Source organism: Nerophis lumbriciformis, linkage group LG24 (assembly GCF_033978685.3).
Source record: "Nerophis lumbriciformis linkage group LG24, RoL_Nlum_v2.1, whole genome shotgun sequence".
NCBI classification, from domain to species: Eukaryota; Metazoa; Chordata; class Actinopteri; order Syngnathiformes; family Syngnathidae; genus Nerophis; species Nerophis lumbriciformis.
Window position 1 is genome coordinate 7736029 of NC_084571.2, and position 16714 is coordinate 7752742.

Here is a 16714-nt window from a genome sequence, read left to right on the forward strand (position 1 = left end):
TTACTATATTCCAAGTTTAAAAAATTTCCAGGAATTCGCATAATTCCCGGTTTTCCAAACTTCTATTTCTCACTCTTTGTCTTTTGGCTTCTCCTTCGACATTTTTCAACCCATTCCACCATCAAAACATTCCACTTAGTTTAGACATCAAAGGTACCTATTTTTTCCACCACAAATTCCCAATTTTCACTTAATTCCAGGATTTCCAAAAAAACAATTCTCAATTACAAAGTATTGCTACATCAACATTTCTGGACCGATTCAAAAAATTCCAACACCAAGACATTCATGTAATTTAGGACAATTGCGATATTATCTATATTTCTAAAAAAATCTCGGTTTTCTGAAATTTCCAGGAAATTTAAATTTAAATGAATATACATTTTCAAAGTTCTTTAACTCCTACATTTCTCACCCGATTCGAACCGTTCCACCATCCACACACTCCACTTGTCCTGCACATTTAAGACAACGTGGTTTCCCAATTCCCAGATTACCCGGAATTACCAGGATTTTTTCCAATTGAAAATGAATAGGCAATATACAAACCCTGTCACATCCCGCATGTCCCGTCCGGTTCGAACCGTTCCAACATCCACACACTCGCCATTCAAGCATTTCAGTTCCACTCACGTGTATCGGCGGCTTTCACACGCAATTCCTACCAGGATTGCATATTCTAGTATGTGTGTGAAAGTGCGCAGTTAAGGAAACAGGGTGCGCTCATCATGTGTGTATCTTTTCTAGCAGAACAAAGGCCAATTCTAAGGCGCTCTATTCTGCTTAAAGGTGGAAAACATTCTCATAACAACCTCGTTATCCCTGATCAAGCCTAGCAAGTCTCTGGTCCATCAAGCGGCAAGAAAGTCCAAATGCTAAGTAGGCTACATGCTAGCTATCTGCTTTCTTTTTGGACGAAACTGCGGAAAAGAACCCAGTCGATGGGAATTCCCTGATGGTCTAATCGGCCCTGGGAGGCGTTTTGTCTCATCCATTAACCTGAGCTGTATTGAATCCATGGCAGCACAACGACAACCGCACTAATGGCGTCATTTTTACACATTTTTAATTGGCCAGCGTTCCTCAGCACAGATTTCATTGTCCTGTTGGCTGTCGGAGTGAGACAGAAACAATAGAGCGTATGAATCAATAACAAGTGTGGATTATTATCATAACACATTGTCAGAGCTAAAAGTCATGAAGTGTTTTAGGAGCATAACGAGTGTATACGTGTGTGAAAGCTGTGTGGACAGCTTATAAAGACGGCAAATGCATATAATATTCATACAAATCAAAATAAATAGCATCAATTTACCTCTCAGAGAGGGTAACCTCCGCAATATTCCAGGAAACACTGTTCAAGGTAAAAGTGAATAATTCGAGAATTGTATTTAGATTGCATTGGTTTACTTCTTACTTCTCGGGTCGATACGAGTGTTGGACTTCTCCGTTTACGCAAGGAGGAAAGAAAAAAAACTAAACAAAAAAAAACATCACACTTCAACACATCAAACCTTATTGGCCATCTGGAACGCCAGGATCGCTATTGTAGTGTTTTGAAAGCTTACAAAAACGCCTGCTGCTAAAAGTGCGTCAGTGACGAACCAAAGACTCAAAAGAAAACTGATGATGCTTAAAAATCGTCATAGCCACCTTTTTTTACTCTTTCTTGCCTCCAAACTACTTTTATTTATAATAAATCTTACACTTATATCTGCATTTGATAAGTGATACATTTAAATAAGGTATCAATAATCGGTAACCGTATTGAGAAGCAGGACGTAATTGGAATCTGCTTATAAAATGTTGTGCATCCCTATGAATGTTTGGTTGAATGACTGCAGCGAGTCAACATGCTACTAGCATACATGTCATGTCCTTACTGCCTTCTGACGCCCAGCGTCCTCTGCAGTGGACATTTATTTTCGCTCAGTTACAAACAAAACTGGCATGTCATGCACATCTTAACAGTAGGATTTGATCAGGAATTTGCTAAAAACTCACTCCTGTTACTTTTTTTTATTTTCAGTCTTGATACTTTCACTTTTGGTTCTTTCAGCCCTGTTACTTTTACTCCTGTTACTTTTACCCCTGTAACTTTCACTCTTGTTGCGTTCACTTTTATTAATTTTAGTCCTGTTACTTTTACTCTTGTTACTTTCACTCCAATCCCTCTCAGTCCAGTTACTTTCATTCTTGTTACATTTAATAATAACACGATTTACTCCTGTTACTTTCAATCCAGTTACTTTCCCTCTCTTTAATTTCAATCCTGTTACTTTCACCTGGTACTTTTACTCTTGTTACTTTCACTCCTGTTAAGTTCACTACTGTTTCTTTCAGTCTGGTTACTTGCATTCCTGTTACTTTCACTCTTTTTAAATTCAGTCCTGTTATTTTCCCTCCTGTTATTTTCACCTTCATTACTTTCACTGTTGTTACTTTCATTAATGTTACTTTCACCCCTGTTATTTTTACTCCCTTTTACTTTCAGCCCAGTTACGTTCACTCTCATTACTTTCACTCGCAATACTTTCAGTCCTTTTACTTTCACTCCTGTTACTTCCCCTCCTGTTACTTTCAGCCAGATTTCTTTCAGCCCAGTTACTTTCACTTTCGTTCATTTCAGTCGAGTAACATTCACTCTCTTTACTTTCATACTTGGTACTTTCAATCCTATTACTTCCATTCCTGTTACTTTCATTCCTTTTGCTTTTACTATTGTTACTTTCAGTCCTGTTACTTTTACTCGTGTTACTTTCGGTCATGTTACTTTTACTCTTGTTACTTTCATCCGATATAATTTCACTCTTGTTACTTTAAGCCCTGTTACTTTTACTCTTGTTACTTTCAGTTCTGTTACTTTCACTCTTGTTACTTTCATTTATGATAATTTCAATCTTGTTACTTTAAGTCCTGTTACGTTTACTCTTGTTACTTTCGGTCCTGTTACTTTCACTCTTGTTACTTTCATTCAAGATAATTTCACTTGTGTTTCTTTCAGTCCTGTTACTTTTACTATTGCTACTCTCTTTCTTGTTACTTTCACTCTTGCAAATTTCACTTCTGTTACTTTCAGTCCTTTTGCTTTCCCTCCTGTTACTTTGACTCATGTTACTTTTAGTTCTGTCACTTTCACTCTTGTTACTTTCATCCAGGATACTTTCACTTGTGTTACTTTCAGTCATGTTACTTTCACCCTTTTAAATTTCACTTCTGTTACGTTCAGTCCTTTTGCTTCCCCTCCTGTTACTTTGAGTCTTGTTACTTTTAGTTCTGTTACTTTCACTCGTGTAACTTTCATTCAAGATCATTTCACTCGTGTTACTTTTACTCCTGTTACTTTCAGTCCTTTTGCTTTCCCTCCTGTTACTTTGAATCTTGTTACTTCCACTCCTGTTATTTTACTCCTTTTACTGTCAGTCCCAATACTTTCAGTCCTTTTACTTTCACTACTCCCGTTACTTCCAGTCAGATTTCTTTCAGCCCAGCTACTTTCTCTTTCGTTCATTTCAGTCTAGTAACTTTCACTCTCTTTACTTTCATACCCGATACTTTCAATCATGTTACTTTCAATCGTTTTACTTTCAATTCTTGTACTTCCATTCCTGTTACTATCATTCCTGTTACTTTTACTCTTGTTACTTTCATTCAAGATAATTTCACTCGTTAATTTAAGTCCTGTTACTTTCAGTTCTGTTACTTTCACTTTTCTTACTTTCATTCAAGATCATTTCACTCTTGTTACTTTCACTCTTGTTACTTTCAGTCCTTTTGCTTTCCCTCCAGTTACTTTGAGCCGTGTTACTTGTAGTCTAGTCACTTTCAGTCCTGCTACTAAAATGACTCATCTTCTGTTTAGGAAGCTTGTATAAAAATATGTTTGTCTGCGGATGAGCAATACACATTTTGATGAGTCCAATATTTGTGTTAATCGGTTTTAGAGTAGAAAAAAAGACAACACATTATGCTTTGTGGAGATTTACAACAGTATACGACACACCGTTGTTGTGCAAGTATGTAGTTTCTTCACAACGTGATATCGCCAACTAGTGGCCTGCTATGTGTATTACACCGTCATCACTTCTTTTTAAAGCTGCCTCCAAACAAGGTGAAGGCACTTCCATCGCCATTCAGGCTGCGTAACAATCATGCAATCAGGAGTCAAGTGGCAAAGCTGAGGCCTTCAAGGACCGTGGAGTCAGAAGGTGGACTTCACCAATTAGCTGTGTGCTGTGTGACAACAACACTTCATTAGAACCTTTATTGAAGGTAAAAAGAGTCGCTGAATGAGGCTGTCTGACTCCTCTCCTACTTTCCAGAAGAACAGCGGGGATGTTGAAGGCCGCGACCCTTTAATTCCACTCCACTCGCACAAGCACTCTCCCGGAGAAAAGCTGGCCTTCACCCAGGTGCCCGCCGGCGGCAAATCATGGCGGCGCGGTGACCGCGGCCATGTTCGGTGCGACGGGAAGACGCGCAAACAAGGAGCGTATGCTTCTTCACGACGCCCGCCTAGTTCCAACCCCCGTCCTCCCCGAGCTGGCAGCAGAGTGCTAAATGAGCAACGTTCCTCGGCGGAGTCGTCAATAACCACACAGCCACAAGCACGGCGTCAGCGTCCAGCCTGGCCAACATCCCATAATTAATGAGCTCGCACGCAGGCATATGTTCATCCATTACACGTGCTGCCCGGGGGGTCAAACCGCCCCCCCCTCCTCGCCTCAGGCAGTCAGCCTGCGCACTTGGAAGCGTTTTACTAATTTGCCCTTTGAGCTTTTCGAGAAATATAAAACCTGCTCGGCTGTCCTGTCAGTCAAAGACGGTATCAATTGATATCAATCACATGATCCGCACGTCTCCTGACGAGACCGTGACGGAACGATCCCGGCCACTTTGGGAGTTTGCAGAAACCTGCCTGGGTGAGCGTCGTCTAACCATGACTGAAGAACATGGTCACCTTCTGTGGTTATGGACTTGATATCCAAAAGAAGGCCATTTATCAAAGAAAATATGAAAAAGGTGCTTGAGGACGGAGACGAGGGATCCAACGATGACAATTATTGTAACCAAAAAGGTGTTATTATCACGGTATTGTTGAATGTGCTCAGGCACACACTGACATCTCTCAACCAAATGTTTGAAATGAGAAAAGAAATAGACAATAGACTTTCTTGTCAGATAAAAAAACATTAAATATTACTCTGGCTTCTTAAGTGTTTATCTATTCCCGTTTTAATATGAGAAGGTTTTAACACATTAGTACCAAGCCACATTTGTTAACGGGTCGCACAGAAACCTTAAATTTATAAATGCCTACATTTTCTCCGACTAACATGGGGATTTCTGCCTATATTCACAATCCTTATGTATCTTTCTTTTTAATGCATTCTAAATCGTAAATAAACACTAGCAAAAATCAGCTAGCATAAGAGCCAATGAGAGTCGCACTATTTCGCCTATAAGTCGCACTAAAAACATCCAACAACCTCAATCAAGGTTTTATATACACACTGTAAGTATATATGTAATGTAGTAATATTCATAATAACATGTAATGTTTCAATCTTTTGCTCATTTTAAGCATACAGCGGTGTATTAATTTCACAGACTCATCCCAACGTTCGCTTTTCCTTCAACAACATCAACACTACTATCAATCATGCAGACTTCATGAGAGACAACAAATATTACTTTGAAACATTGAGTACAACATTGATGTACAACATTGAAACAATGTTGTAATTGTGTTGTTCAATTTTGGTCGGGAAATTACCAAATTTCAATGGTCAAATCAACGTATTCAGGATCAAACATAAAAGTTTCTGGATCATCATTTGTCTCTAAGTGTCAGGTCAGGTTGTGACGTTGATTTGATCATTGATATTTGGTCATTTCCCAACTAATATTGTACAACACAAATACAACGTTGAAACAATATGCTTTTTAACAACGTTTATTCAATCTAAGGTTGTGACAATGATTTGACCGTTGATATTTGGTTATTTCCCAACCAATATTCTACAACGTGTCGTTGTGGGTTGTGCAGCCCTTTGAGACACTTGTGATTAAGGGTTATATCAATAAACTTTGATTGATTGATTGATTGACAACACAATACAACGTTGAAACAACATGCTTTTTGACGTTTATTCAATGTCAGGTTGTGACGTGGATTTGACCATTGAAATTTGGTCATTTCCCAACCAAAATTCAGCAACACAAGTACAACGTTGAAACAACATGCTTTTTGACAACCTTTAATCAATGTTGGGTTGTGACGTTGATATGACCATTGAAATTTGGTCATTTCCCAACAAATATTCTATAAACCAAATACAACGTTGAAACAAAATGTTTTTTGACGATTATTCAATGTCAGGTTGTGACATTGATTTGACCATTGAAATGTGGTCATTTCCCAACCAATATTCAACAACACAAATAAAACGTTGAAACAACATGCTTTTTGACAACGTTTATTCAATGTCAGGTTGTGACGTTGATTTGATCGTTGAAATTAGCTAATTTCCCAACCAAAATTCCACAACGTTGAAACATACTTTTTGACGGCATTTATTCAATGTCAGATTGTGGCGTTGATTTGACCATTGATATTTGGTCATTTCCAAACCAAAATTCAACAACACAAGTACAACGTTGAAACAACATGCTTTTTGACAACGTTTAATCAATCTTGGGTTCTGACGTTAATTTGACCATTGAAATGTGGTCAATTCCCAACCAATATTCTACAACACAAATACAATGTTGAAACAACATGCTTTTTGATGTTTATTCAATGTCATGTTGTGACGTTGATTTGACCGTTGATATTTGGTCATTTCCCAACCAATATTCTACAACACAAAGACAACGTTGAAACAATATGCTTTTTGACAACTTTAATCAATGTTGGGTTCTGACGATTTGACCATTGGAATTTGGTCAATTCCCAACCAATATTCTACAACACAAATACAACGTTGAAACAACATGCTTGTTGATGTTTATTCAATGTCATGTTGTGACGTTGATTTGACCGTTGATATTTGGTAATTTCCCAAACAATATTCTACAATACAAATACAACGTTGAAACAACATGCTTTTTGACGTTTATTCAATGTCAGGTTGTGACGTTGATTTGACCATTGATATTTGATCCTATCTCAACCAAAATTCCACAACGTTGAAACAATATGGTTTTTGACGACCTTTAATTCAATGTCAGATTGTGACGTTGATTTGACCATTGATATTTGGTCATTTCCCAACCAAAATTCAACAACACAAGTACAACGTTGAAACTACATGCTTTTTGACGTTTATTCAATGTCAGGTTGTGACGTTGATTTGACCATTGAAATTTGGTCATTTCCCAACCAACAACGTGGATCCAACATTGTCTCCATGTTTCAAAGTCTGTTTTAAAGGACATATATGTATAATCAACATTGTATCAATGTCTTGTGCCCGCTGGGAATGTACTTGAAACCAATCCCGTGGTCCCGATGCGCAACCTCCTGTTCGTTCACCTCAACTTAGTCAGTCCTGCTTTCATTTGACTTTATCATGGCCAGCAGAGCTCGTCCACTCGCTGTCCATCATAGTCTTGCGGGGCCCAGGAAGAAGGCCCGACTATCGCACACCCACAGACCATCCATCTCCTCTCACTGCCGTTCAGACTTAGCGCTGAGTCAGGATAAACACCAAAGACTCGGAAACAAGCTGGCCTATCTCAGACCCTTCATTGATTTCCTCTGCGGCGTTCCTCTCCTGACCAGGTGGAGGACGGCGGCAGGTCTCTGCCGTGCCACCAGTCTTCACTTGAAACTCAAAGTGCTCGCATCCCAGTCGCAGGCAGCTCGTCAGATTCATGGAGGAATTTGATCAACGCCGCCCATTCTACCAGGATTCCGCCAACTCAGGACTTTGGCAGGGCGGGAACATGAGGAATGCGAGGCAGCGATGAGAAGTGAGATGTTCGAGGTCATCACTTTAAAAAATGTCTTCTAATCAGAATTAAAACGTCTGCAATATCACGCTGATGATTTCATTAGTAGGAAATGGCGACGTCATCACTTCTTTAATCTTTTTTTCAGAGTTTAGGCTTGTCGGAATTCTCGTTCTCAATGTCATAACTCTTAACTTTACCTGTCACTCTTAACTAGAGTACCAGTATTTTTTGTTCAAATTTGGGACTTATGATACTGCTATCGGTACTTTATTATTATTATTATTATTATCATCATTATTATTATTATTATTAGTATTATTATTATTATTATTATCCATCCATCCATTTTCTACCGATTGTCCCTTTCTTCTTATTATTATTAATGGGGATCGAATGATTTATTTATATATTTTTTTGCCATAATCGCTTTCTGGAGATCGGCAGAGTAACTGTGTAATACCCTTCCATATCAGTAGGTGGCAGCAGGTAGCTAATTGCTTTCTGTCTTACAGAAACAATATCAAAACAAAAATTCTATTTTTTTTCCACCATCTTTTCCATTTTCATACATTTTTGAAAAAGCTCCAGGAAGCCACGAGGGCGGCGTAAAAGAGCCGCAGGTTGCCGACTCCCGTCCTAAATGATCCCAGTAAGATATTACAGCTTGTTGCTGAGATTTTATGACCTATATTGAGTAAAACATGCTTGAAACTAGAATATCAACAGATGCACTATATTGCAGTGCAAAAACACTGAATTCAAGTGCTAATGAATATTGGTATCAATAGGGAATATTGATATTGGTATCGATAAACGATACACATCCCGACTATTAACTAGGAAAACGGTAACGAATCCAGTACTTTTTTGGCACAGACTGAATCCTGCCGATTCATTTAAAACCCAACAGTGCAATGTTACGGTATCTGGTTTTGCACTTGGTGATCACTCCAGCAGCACTGAGAGCGTACTCAGCCAAACTACCTGCTAGTAATGTTGCAATTTTCAATGCCAACAAAAAAAAAAAATCGACACAAAAAACGCTCCAACGTAAGTTAAGTATAACTCCATTTTTCAACATGCTTTTTGACATTTATTCAATGTCAGGTTGTGACGTTGATCTGACCATTGAAATGTGGTCATTTCCCAACCAAAATTATACAACACAAATACAACATTGAAACAACATGTTTTGACGACATTTAATCAATGTCCGGTTGTGACGTTGATCTGACCATTGAAATTTGATAATTTCCCAAACAATATTTGACAACACAAGTACAACATTGAAACAACATGCTTTTTGACGATGTTTAATCAATGTTGGGTTCTGACGTCAATTTGACCATTGAAATTTGGTCATTTCCCGACCAAAATTCTACAACATTGAAACAACATGTTTATTGACAACATTTATTCAATATCAGGTGGTGACGTTGATTTGACCATTGATATTAGGTCATTTCCCAACCAACAACGTGGATCCAACGTTAGACATCAACTCAATTCACAAATACAACTATTTTGCAACGTTGTTTCAAAATGTGTTTTAAAAGGACATGTATGTATTATCAACGTTGTATCAATGTCTTGTGCCCGCTGGGAAACCAATTCCGTGGTCCTGATGACACAAAAAACGCTCCAACGTAAGTTACGTACAACCCCATATGCTAGCTTGATGCTAACATACATTGGCTTTGCTATTGACATGCGATTTTCCATGGCGATTTCGACACCCCCGAATTTGTCAATGAAAACTACAAAGAAGACGCACGTTGCAATCAAACAGCTGGTGCGTAATAAGTACAATACTTACAGTATTAACACTTTGTAGGGTGCAACAGACTGAACTGACGAGCCAACACGCCATATACTATACACTACTGGGTGGAGGGGCGTGGTTAAGAGGGGAGGAGTATATTTACAGCTAGAATTCACCAAGTCAAGTATTTCATATATATATATATATATATATATATATATATATATATATATATATATATATATATATATATATATATATATATATGAAATATATATCAAGTAGTCAAGTATTCCAGACTCTAGTGCATTTGATGAAAGCACTTTTGTGCGTGCCACACAGCAATGCATCATCAGAAAGGGTGTTCAGCATGGTTAGAAAAATAGTGACAGAGAGTAGAACAAGGATGGACAATTCAACCCTTAACTCAATAATGAATAGATGAGTGTTTTGTGTATGTATATGTGTAAATAAATGAACACTGAAATTCTAGTATTTCATTTCTCTTATTTATTTATATATATATATATATATATATATATAAATATATATATATATATATATATATATATATATATATATATATATATATATATATATATAATAAAATAAATATATATTTATAGCTAGAATTCACTGAAAGTCAAGTATTTCATATATATATATATATATATATATATATATATATATATATATATATATATATATATATATATATATATATAATAAAATAAATATATATTTATAGCTAGAATTCACTGAAAGTCAAGTATTTCATATATATATATATATATATATATATATATGAAATACTTGACTTTCAGTGAATTCTAGCTATAAATATATATTTATTTTATTATATATATATATATATATATATATATATATATATATATATATATATATATATATATATATATATAAATAAATAAGAGAAATGAAATACTAGAATTTCAGTGTTCATTTATTTACACATATACACACACAAAACACTCATCTATTCATTATTGAGTTAAGGGTTGAATTGTCCATCCTTGTTCTACTCTCTGTCACTATTTTTCTAACCATGCTGAACACCCTTTCTGATGATGCATTGCTGTGTGGCACGCACAAAAGTGCTTTCATCAAATGCACTAGAGTCTGGAATCTTCCATCTCTCCCTAGCATGGCCCAAAACCGGTCAATCTTTGCTTCCTGAGGAAGATCTTCACTGCCAAGCACTTGGTACTCCACTACTTCTTTCCAGAGGCTATCCAGGTCCAATCGCAGCTACGGCTTGGAACTTACAAGCGTATTTCTTCATCTTAGTCGTCGTCGGCGTCGCCACGGCTGTATCTTCCTCGTTCTTCTGCTTCGTCTCCTTGTTGTGTGCGCAGTTGTGCACTGCACTCTCTAAAAGCCCTAGATGTTATTGTCACACATGCATGTACAGTAGATGGCAGTATTGTCCTGTTTAAGAGTGTCACAACATTGCTGTTTACGGTAGACGAAAACGTGACTGCTGTTGTGTGTTGTTACCGCACTGGGAGGACGTTAATGAAACTGCCTAACAATAAAAGTTAAAAGTTAAAGTTAAAGTACCAATGATTGTCACACACACACTAGGTGTGGCGAGATTATTCTCTGCATTTGACCCATCACCCTTGATCACCCCCTGGGAGGTGAGGGGAGCAGTGGGCAGCAGCGGTGGCCGCGCCCGGGAATAATTTTTGGTGATTTAACCCCCAATTCCAACCCTTGATGCTGAGTGCCAAGCAGGGAGGTAATGGGTCCCATTTTTTTTATAGTCTTTGGTATGACTCGGCCAGGATTTGAACTCACAACCTACCGATCTCAGGGCGGACACTCTAACCACTAGGCCACTGAGTAGTAAACCCACATAAGAAACCAAGAACTCGTCCTCGATCATTCTACAGTTATAACGTGATTTGGCAGGCACGCTGTTTATATTGTGGGAAAGCGGACTCAGGTCCGCATGGAGCTGTAGGGGGCGTGGCCTCCAGCTGCGCCTGAATTTCGGGAGATTTTCGGGAGAATATTTGTCCCGGGAGGTTTTCCGGAGAGGTGCTGAATTTCGAGAGTCTCCCGGAAAATCCGGGAGGGTTGGCAAGTATGCTTATTTGAGATATTTAATCTTACTTAGATTTCAGTTTTTGTAGTGTGCCCCCTACAGGAGAGGAGTAGTAGGAGTAGTTTTATACTTGCGAGTGTTAATAACACAGCTTTGCATCAGTTGATAATCTAGTTTCAAGCATGTTTTACTCAATATAGGTCATAAAATCTCAGCAACTAATATCTTACTGAGATCATTTAGGACGGGGGTCGGCAACCCGCGGCAACACCGAGCAGGACTTTCCGTCCGGTGATCAACTGGACGTTGGCGTTGAGCAGAAGCAAAGAATTAGAAGCAACAAAGATATTCCGTGGCTTGTTTTTGTCTTTTGACAACGTGTTCCAGTTGTGGTTTTTATTGAGCAAGGCAGTCCCGCGGGCGACCCCGGCGGGCACTGTGAAGCGCGTCGCCGCTAAGCGAGGCTGACGCGTCGGGAGATGAAAGCCGTGTCATTCATTTGCCTTTTGACACTTTGCGTATGCTAATGTCCAAGCGTCTTTTGCCTCGAGCGGGCGCACGTCGGGGCCCACCGGGGGACAATTGGGAGGACGTTTAGCCGAGTCAAGCGCGTGCCAACAAGGACAGCTCGCTGCAGGCCACGCTTCAATGCTAACGATATGTTTGATCACAAGCGTTACTTCCTGACACTTTGACCCGTGGATGGTCCCGGCAAAGTAGCTACCATCTGCCACGGTGTCGCCACATCTGACATCTCTTCTGTCAATCATGACGTCGCGCGCACAAGTGGAAGCTCGTTTCCGACAGTGCTGTTACTTGAATGAATGAATGAAATAAGTTTATTTCGGTCATATAATCAACCATTAACCATTTTGTGTGACCAGTTTAAGAGTACAGACTATACATATTTAACAATCATACACATCCATCTGTCTGATTGTGGCGGTCCGCTCCCTGTATGATCAGTGTCAGAGCTTGGTTCGCATTGCCGGCAGTAAGTCGGACACGTTTCCGGTGAGGGTTGGACTCCGCCAAGGCTGCCCTTTGTCACCGATTCTGTTCATAACTTTTATGGACAGAATTTCTAGGCGCAGTCAAGGCGTTGAGGGGATCCGGTTTGGTGGCTGCAGGATTAGGTCTCTGCTTTTTGCAGATGATTTGGTCCTGATGGCTTCATCTGGCCAGGATCTTCAGCTCTCACTGGATCGGTTCGCAGCTGAGTGTGAAGCGACTGGGATGAGAATCAGCACCTCCAAGTCCGAGTCCATGGTTCTCGCCCGGAAAAGGGTGGAGTGCCATCTCCGGGTTGGGGAGGAGATCTTGCCCCAAGTGGAGAAGTTCAAGTACCTCGGAGTCTTGTTCACGAGTGAGGGAAGAGTGGATCGTGAGATCGACAGGCGGATCGGTGCGGCGTCTTCAGTAATGCGGACGCTGTATCGATCCGTTGTGGTGAAGAAGGAGCTGAGCCGGAAGGCAAAGCTCTCAATTTACCGGTCGATCTACGTTCCCATCCTCACCTATGGTCATGAGCTTTGGGTTATGACCGAAAGGACAAGATCACGGGTACAAGCGGCCGAAATGAGTTTCCTCCGCCGGGTGGCGGGGCTCTCCCTTAGAGATAGGGTGAGAAGCTCTGTCATCCGGGGGGAGCTCAAAGTAAAGCCGCTGCTCCTCCGCATCGAGAGGAGCCAGATGAGGTGGTTCGGGCATCTGGTCAGGATGCCACCCGAGCGCCTCCCTAAGGAGGTATTTAGGGCATGTCCGACCGGTAGGAGGCCACGAGGAAGACCCAGGACACGTTGGGAAGACTATGTCTCCCGGCTGGCCTGGGAACGCCTCGGGATCCCCCGGGAGGAGCTGGACGAAGTGGCTGGGGAGAGGGAAGTCTGGGCTTCCCTGCTTAGGCTGCTGCCCCCGCGACCCGACCTCGGATAAGCGGAAGAAGATGGATGGATGGATGGACACATCCATCCATCCATCCATCCATCCATTTTCTACCGCTTATTCCCTTTTGGGGTCGCGGGGGGCGCTGGAGCCTATCTCAGCTACAATCGGGCGGAAGGCGGGGTACACCCTGGACAAGTCGCCACCTCATCGCAGGGCCAACACAGATAGACAGACAACATTCACACTCACATCCACGCACTAGGGCCAATTTAGTGTTGCCAATCAACTTATCCCCAGGTGCATGTCTTTGGAGGTGGGAGGAAGCCGGAGTACCCGGAGGGAACCCACGCAGTCACGGGGAGAACATGCAAACTCCACACAGAAAGATCCCGAGCCCGGGATTGAACCCAAGACTACTCAGGACCTTCGTATTGTGAGGCAGATGCACTAACCCCTCTGCCACCGTGAAGCCCACACACATCCATCCATCCATCCATTTTCTACCGCTTATTCCCTTTTGGGGTCGCGGGGGGCGCTGGAGCCTATCTCAGCTACAATTGGGCGGAAGGCGGGGTACACCCTGGACAAGTCGCCACCTCATCGCAGCAATCATACACATTTACACACAAAAGGAAAAGAAAAGAAAAGAAAAGAAAAAGCATGACCGAAAAAGGAATAGGCTCAAGCCAAAGCTTATATTTGCCTATCCTATACATTCACTGAAAATAAGATTACCTGGAATATCAACGTTAAAAAAAAAAAAATCAAAAATCAATGGGATGAAAGTAATTGTTACTATATTTTATAATTTTTTCCAATTATTTCACCTTTCAATGTTTTCTTAAACCTTAACAAAAAAGTACATGTCTTCAGCTCATCACTGAGCTTGTTCCACCATTTAACTCCTAAAACTGAAATACATTTGTATTTAATATTAGTTCTTGCTTTACCTATTTCAAAAATCAATATCCCCCGTAAATTATAGTTTTTTTCCTCTTAATTGAAATAACCTAAGAATACAAGCTGGAAGGCTGTTGTTCTTTACTCGAAACATCATTTCCATTGTTTTTAAAAACACACTATCTGAAAATTTTAACACATTGGAAATTATAAATAATGGATTGGTATGTTCATAGTAGCACACTTTGTGTATTATTCTAATGACACTTTTTTAAAGTTTATTTATTGGGTCTGTGTTTGTTCTATAAACATTTCCCCAAACTTCAACACAATATGTTAAATATGGAAAAATAAAAGAATAATATAACATATGAAGGTAACACTGCGTTATACACATAGTCAAATCCAGTATTCTCCTCAAAATATCACAATTTTAAACTATCGCTAGGATCAATTGTCATTTCACATTACCGGTAATCAAACATAACTCAAGAATTTTAATCTGGATTAGAATTCAAATTAGGCATGAGTACTAGAGATGTCCAATAATGGCTTTTTTGCCGATATCCGATATTCCGATAATGTCCAACTCTTAATTACCGATACCGATATATACAGTCGTGGAATTAACACATTATTATGCCTAATTTTGTTGTGATGCCCTGCTGGATGCATTAAACAACGTAACAAGGTTTTCCAAAATAAATCAACTCAAGTAACGGAAAAAAGTGCCAACATGGCACTGCCATATTTTTATTATTGAAGTCACAAAGTCCATTATTTTTTTTAACATGCCTCAAAACAGAAGCTTGGAATTTGGGACATGCTCTCCCTGAGAGAGCATGAGGAGGTTGAGGTGGGCGGGTTTGGGGGGGGTGTATATTGTAGCATCCCGGAAGAGTTAGTGCGGCAAGGGGTTATGGGTATTTGTTCTGTTGTGTTTATGTTGTGTTACGGTGCGGACGTTCTCCCGAAATGTGTTTGTCATTCTTGTTTGGTGTGGGTTCACAGTGTGGCGCATATTTGTAACAGTGTTAAAGTTGTTTATACGGCCACCCTCAGTGTGACCTGTATGGCTGTTGACCAAGTATGCCTTGCATTCACTTGTGTGTGTGAAAAGCCGTAGATATTATGTGATTGGGCCGGCACGCAAAGGCAGTGCCTTTAAGGCAAGCCCCCAATATTGTTGTCTGGGTGGAAATCGGGAGAAATTCGGGAGAATGGTTGCCCCGGGAGATTTTCGGGAGGGGCACTGAAATTCGGGAGTCTCCCGGGAAAATCGGGAGGGTTGGCAAGTATGACTGGGAGACACAACTGCTCTGTACTTCTCCCTACGTCCGTGTACCACTCCGTACAGCGGCGTTTTAAAAAGTCATACATTTTACTTTTTCAAACCGATACCAATAATTTCCGATATTACATTTTAAAGCATTTATCGGCCGATAATATCGGCAGTCCGATATTATCGGACATCTCTAATGAGCACCTTTCATATTTCAACCGATATGGTACCAATTTTGGGTAATTTTGTACGTGTCAGTAAAAGTTTTTAATAAAAAATGTTATTGCAACTTTTAAAAAATTAGCTGCTGATGATAACTGCTGTCCAGTGGTCATATCTTGTTTTGTTATCACATTTCGGAGTCAACTTCTTTGTTGGCATTCAAAATGGCAACATTACCGGAAGGTAGTTTGGCTCTCAGTGCTGCTGGAGTGATATGGAAATTTCATATCATCATCGTTGTCATAATTGCAGCATTGTTGAATGAGCTCAAAAAGTACTTACATACACTGACATCTTTTGATTTTTCAAAATAACTCAAATAAATAGACACACGGCTATGAAAGCCACTCCCTGCAAAAAATGTTCTATAGAATCTCTATAGAAATATATAGAACGCTATAGAATTTCGTCGGAATTTCTTTAGAACTGAAGATTCTATAGAATATGTATTCAAAATTCTATAGAAATTCTATAGACATCAGCTTCATGTGCTGGAAGGTCTTTTCACTGTTCTATAGAGCTGGGAATTCTATAGAATATCCTATAGAAATTCTATAGACATTACATTATCTGATGAAAAGTCCATAGATTGTTCTATAGAACTGGGCATTCTATAGAATGTCTAACAGAA

General features: G+C 39.8%; 1 protein-coding gene across 6 annotated transcripts in view; it reads right to left on the reverse strand.

Annotated features, from left to right (window-relative positions):
• Positions 1–16714, reverse strand: part of LOC133620178 (RNA binding protein fox-1 homolog 3-like) — a 1135173-nt gene that overhangs the window by 566876 nt on the left and 551583 nt on the right. The window lies entirely within an intron of this gene.